The sequence below is a fragment of the Nomascus leucogenys genome, chromosome 8 (assembly GCF_006542625.1).
Source record: "Nomascus leucogenys isolate Asia chromosome 8, Asia_NLE_v1, whole genome shotgun sequence".
NCBI classification, from domain to species: Eukaryota; Metazoa; Chordata; class Mammalia; order Primates; family Hylobatidae; genus Nomascus; species Nomascus leucogenys.
Genome location: NC_044388.1, coordinates 53,421,186 through 53,427,561, shown reverse-complemented (window position 1 = coordinate 53,427,561; position 6,376 = coordinate 53,421,186). Strand labels below are relative to the sequence as shown.

Sequence of the window (6,376 nt, the reverse complement as noted above, 5' to 3'; positions counted from 1 at the left end):
TTTTTTTTTTTTGAGACAGGGTCTTGCTCTGTCACCCAGGCTGGAGCGCAATGGTGCGATCATGGCTCACTGCAGCCTTGAATTCCTGGGCCCAAGCAATCCTCCACCTCAGCCTCCCAAGCAGCTGACACTGCAGGCATGCGCCACCATGCCCAGCTAATTTCTTTTTCCTTTGGTATAGATGGTGTCTCACTATGTTGACCAGGTTAGTTTTGAACTGTTGGCTTTCAGCAGTCCTCCCCTTTCAGCCTCTCAAAGTGCTGTGATTTCAGGTATAAGCCACTGCACCCAGCCTGTTTTTAAATTTTTAAGAGAAAATTTCTTAAGATAAATATATTTTTTCCTTATGCCAATACTTCTAATAATTACAATACTTATTATAAACAATCAATACTTGTTTACTATGGAAAAATTAGAAAACATAAGATGAAGTAGGAAATAAAAACATTAAACATTTATACTTTCACCATCTAGCAATAATACTGTTAGTACACATCATGCTGTTTATCTTTTTCTGCCCGCCCATTTTCACTCCTGCACCCTCCATCACACGTCATATCATTACTGCCTTAGTTGGTTCTGACTTATTTCCAGATTTTATCTCCAACTAGCATATTCTGCTTGCAGAACAGGGACTGTGTCTAATTGGTCTTTGTAACTTTCCTAGAGTGTGTCTTTGGAGGCTTGGTCTGAACTAAAGACCTAGGAGACAGAGCACCTGGGATTAAGCCTCAATGCCACCGTTTCTGCAAGTTATATGGCCTTTCTGAGCTGCAGTTTCCTCATCTGTAAAATGGGATAATGTTAGAGGCTGCGTTGTGGTGTTGCTCCATTATGAACATTGAAACAGGAAAATTCATGCAAATTGCCAAGCCTAGCATGTGTTGGTGCACAGTAATTACTTGCTGTGATTACGTGTCAGCATGGTGCTTCCATTTATTAACTCAACTCATAGTTATTGCATGCTGGCTGTGTGACATGCTGCTAGGTGCTTGGGACACAGCAGTAAATAAAACAGACACAAATCCTTGCCTTTGGGGAGTTCATATTCTATTGTCTGGGAAAGGGAGACAAACAATATACAAATAAATACATAAAATACATAGTATAGGCCAGGCGCGGTGGCTCACGCCTGTAATCCCAGCACTTTGGGAGGCTGAGGCAGGTGGATCATGAGGTCAGGAGATGGAGACCAGCCTGGCCATCATGGTGAAACCCTGTCTCCACAAAAATACAAAAAATTATCCAGGTGTGGTGGCGCGTGCCTATAGTACCAGCTACTTGGGAGGCTGCGGCAGGGGAATTGCTTGAACCCAGGAGGTGGAGGTTGCAGTGAACTGAAATCACGCCACTGCACTCCAGCCTAGCGACAGAGCGAGACTTCGTCAAAAAAATTTAAAAAACCAAACCATATATATATATATATATAAAAAATATATATATATAAAATATATAGTGTAGCTGATGATATATGTTTTTTATGTTGAAAAAAGACTAGTTTTTTTATGTTAACATGTAGATGTTTATTACTCTTGTTTTTTAGCAAATTAATATCTTTACAATATCTGAGTTTTCATTTCTAATAGAGTACGTATTAGTAGATATAACCCAAATAAACTGATGGTCTTTGGGACCCTTAACAACTTTGAAGAGTGAAAAGAAATCCTTAGAACAAAATGTTTGAGATGCTGCCTTACTGCATTTGATCACGGAAGCTTTTCCATGTGGAACAGCTGAAGTACACAATGGGTTTTCAAAAAGTTCATGAAAAATGCATATTATTTAACAACTATGCATGGATTTCCTTTTTTTTTTTTTTTTTTTTTTTTGCACCAAATAAACTTGTACTAACTTGTTGTAGCATGTCTGAACAGGATCTAGGTTGAGGCTCTAAGAAGGATAAAACATCAGTTTGAAAAGACTGCCTATCAGAGAAACATGAATCCTGCTAAAATTGAAGCAAGAAGAAACATGAAACTTATGGTGAAGTTTGGGTGGAAGAATGGTGACATCACTGATGCTTTACAAAAAGTTCACAGGCACAATGCCCAAAGAAATCAGCAGTTTACAAATGGATAACTCATTTTTAAAAATTTTTTTTAAATACTTTAAGTTCTAGGGTGCATGTACACAACGTGCAGGTTTGTTACATATGTATACATGCCGATAGACTAGTTTTTTCCCCAGACTCCCGTCCTCTACTTTCTGTCTGTTCCAGTGTCCCCTTTCTAATGGGATTAAGTCAAGTGCACAGGGTCTGCAGCAGAGACAGCAGCAGTGGGCCCTGGGTATGCTGTTTGGAAGGGCTGCGGCGTGGAAGAGCCAAGCCCCAAGATCATGGGACATTTGAACTTATGACGTCGGAATACATCCACAGGTGTTTTGATGTGAGTTTGCTTCCGGACCATCACACTGTTGTACTCTTATGTTTGCGCTCACCCGTGATCAATAGTCACGGCACTGTGAAGTCAGGACAGTAAACAGTGGCCGATGGCTCTGTGTGGGGTGAGGGGCTGGCGTGCTGGCAGGAGGCATTTATGATCCCAGGTAAGTCCTGACTGTGTCAGACTGGCTGCTGCTGCAGGACCTTTCACCGTGTTTACCTTTGCTCTGCTCCCCAGCGGACGATGGCTGACGTCGCATTTCCAAACACACTTCTACTTTGACCTCATGCAGTGTGACGGTGAATAGACAACAGAACTGTAAGGCAAATATCGGTTTGTAAATAAGGAAAAGCCCAACCGCCCAGGTCAAAATGAACGAGCCCAAGCCTAAAATCAATCAGAGTGTGGGCAACAGGGTTGCCTTTTTAAAGGAAAAATAAAACTTAGAGCCTGTTTTCCATAAGCATGTGCTTTCCATAGCACATTTAGCACTGTGATAAATGTAGGGTGTTCTTGGGAGGAGATTTTAAGTATGTGAAAGTTAATTTATTCCTGCAATCTTCCCATATCCAAGCCTCAACAGATTAGTTCTCACAAAGTTTAGATCATCACACTATGTATGTAATCATTTTTTCACTATTATGATGGCTAAAATTCCTCAACATAGATTGTTTGCTACAAACTGGCATGGGATTTGTTTTAATACTGCTTACTTTGTGTGTATCGTAATGCTTAAAAACGATTAAGATTTGTAACTTTTCCGTTTCCCAAATGTAAAGTTTTCCACAAAAACTACAAAAAAATCCATTAGTTTCTCTACATGGTAGTCAGTCTTTATAAAAACAGCCGCCAAGCCTTGCCTCCTGGTGTTCACACCCCTCCCATAGCCCAACCAACAGGAGGCTGCAGAAGTGGTAATGTACAACTTCCAAGGCTGAGTCACAAAAGGCACTGAGCACTCCCCCAGCTCTCTCTTGCTTTGAGGAAGCTGGCCGCCATGTTGTGAGAACACTCAAGCAGCCCTTCAGAGCAACCAGCATCAATTTGCCAGCCATGTGAGTTAACCTTGGAAGCCGATATAAGACTCCAGTGGCTGTAGCCCTGGCTGACAGATTGACTGCAACCTCATGAGAAACGGAGTCAGAACCACCCGAATAAAACATTCCCCAATTCCCTAACCCTCAGAAGCTGTACAATTGTAAATGTTTACTGTTGCTAAAGACATACTAAGTTTGAGGTAATCTGTTACACAGCAATAGATAACTAATGTATTCTGTGTACGTAAATATCTATAAATGCTTAGGAAGGATCTAGAAAGATGCACATGGGGAATGAACTTGGAAGAGGTGGAGTAGTAGCAAAGAAATTAATACTTTTGTCCGTATCACTTTAATTTTTCCTCCAAGTGCATATATGTATGTTTCAGTGATATAATTAAAAATAAATTTAAGGGTTCACTGCAGTAGCAACCCTGGGTAATCCTTGGAGCGGGCCTGAGAGACAAGGACATGTGGATCCCACTGGCCGGGATTCCTCCTCGGCTGAGGCTCTCCGCCTTGCGGGGCGCTGGTCACTTTTGCATTTTAGGGTCTGGAGCGGCGACGCGAAAGCACTTGCCGGCGAGGAACCGCCGTGGCCTGTGTGACTCCTGTCCGACTCCTGTCCGCAGCTGTGGCCGGATCCGGATTTCAGGAACCCGCCAAGGCAGGTGTCTAACTCCAGCTTAGACTTTGAGCGTTGCGTAGCCAACCGGAGATTGGCTGAGACCCTGGCGCAAATCGTATGGAGAAAACAAAATAGACCTCCACACCTATTGCTGCAGTGCAGTCCAGGTCCTGGAATCCTGACTCAGGCATTACTTGAAGTTGGTGCCAAAGTGGTTGCCCTTGAAAGTGACAAAACTTTTATTCCACATTTGGAGTCCTTAGGAAAAAATCTGGATGGAAAACTACAAGTGATTCACTGTGACTTCTTTAAAATAGATCCTAGAAGTGGTGGAGTAATAAAACCACCCGCTATGGCTTCTCAAGGGCTCTTTCAGAATTTGGGAATAGAAGCAGTTCCTTGGACAGCAGGCAGCCCTTTAAAAGTAACTGGAATGTTCTCAAGTAGAGGTGAAAAAAGGGCCACTTTGGAAACCTGCATATGACATATTCCTGTACTTCTATATATAAATTTGGACGAATAGAACTAAATATGTTTATTGGTGAAAAAGAATTCCAGAAACTAACGGCAGATCCCCGAAATCCAGACTTGTATCATATATGAAGTGTTATCTGGCAAGTAGCTTGTGAGATTAAGGTTCTGCACATGGAGCCTTGGTCATCATTTGATGTATACACCCAAAATGGGCGTCTGGAAAACCCAAAGCGTAGGGAATTATTAGAACTATGACAACAAAATCTGTATCTTATTCGAATGACTCCTCATGGAAATTTATTTACCGAGAACTTAACACCTATTAACTATAATATATTTTTTCACACGTTAAAGCACTGTTTTGGAAGGCGCAGTGCCAGTCTAATAGACCACTTACATTCATTGAGTCGACTTGATGCAATGGATATATTGATGCAAATAGGAAAAAAGGAAGAAGAGAAAATAACTAACGTGTACCCTCACGACTTCAAAAAACTTTTTGAAACTATGGAGTGTTCCAAAGACTGTGCTTATAAATGGCTGTACGATGAAACCCTGGAAGATATATAGCAACTAGATTGTCATTTTTGGTGGAGCAGTTCATTTATTTGGAAACTATGACATGAAAACCAAATCTGAAAGCTCACATCCCTTCAGCAGAAGGTAACTGTTCTTGTTTCACACAGAACACGTAGATCATTTCTCCTGAAGTTGATATCGTTGGCATATTGGATGAAATAGTGGCTGCTATTTTATTCACAATTGAATAAAATGAAAACTTCAGTTAATTGTGGATTCGATCAGATTGAATTCTTTTTGTTTCAGATTCCTATTTAAATATTTCACTTTCACTATTGCTGATTTTTGCATCTTCTTGAGGAGCAAGAGTCTGTACATTATTAAGCTTAGAAAGTAAACAAAACTGATTTACTGATTTGTTTTGCATTTCAGTTTGTTGAAATGTATTGTCAAGTACTATACAATGAAATTGTTTAAATTTCCATATGATTTAAACTTTTTTTAGATATTAAAATATTTTAAATAAAAATAAATAAATAAATTTAAAGCCAAAGCTTGGAAGCAACAAAGATGTCCTTCTGTAAGTGAATGCATAAATAAACTGTAGTATATCTAGACAATGGAATATTATTCAGCAGTAAAAAGAAACACACTGTCAAGCCACAAAAAGACATGGAGAACACTGAAGTGCATATCACTAAGTGAAAGAAGCCTGGAAAGGCTATATACTGTATGATTCTAACTACGACATTCTGGATAAGGCAAAACTTGGAGATAGGAAGAGCAGTGGTTGCCATGGTTTAGGGTAGAGAGGGATGAGTAGGCAGAGCACAGAGGTTTTAGGGCAGTGAAACTATTCTGTATGTCACTGTAATGGTGGATACATAACATTATTAAAACCCGTAGGCTGTGCAACACCAAGACTAAGCCTTAATGTAAACTATGGACTTTAGTTTAAAATAACATATCCAGCTAGAAGAGCACATTTGAATGTTCCCAACACAAAGAAACAATGAATGTTTTAGGTGATGGACATGCTTAATTTCCCGATTTGATCACTACACTTTGTATACATGAATTGAAATATCACACTGTACCCCATAAATACGTACAATTGTGTTTCAACTAAAAATAATAATAAGGCTAGCCACGATGGTTCACCTCTGTAGTCCTAGCACTTTGGGAGGCTGAGGCGAGAGGATTGCCTTGAGGCCAAGAGTTCAAGACCGATCTGACCAATATAGTGAGACCCTTGTCTCTACAAAAAAAATTTTTAAGCAAAAAGTTAATTTAAAAAATATATGATATGAAAGAAGGTATCAATGTCTCATCAG

At 40.1% G+C, this 6,376-nt stretch overlaps 1 pseudogene; it reads left to right on the top strand.

Annotated features, from left to right (window-relative positions):
- The first annotated feature begins 3,774 nt into the window (after nucleotides 1-3,774).
- On the top strand, nucleotides 3,775-5,173 carry LOC100586416 (annotated as a pseudogene).
- The last annotated feature ends 1,203 nt before the right edge of the window (nucleotides 5,174-6,376 follow it).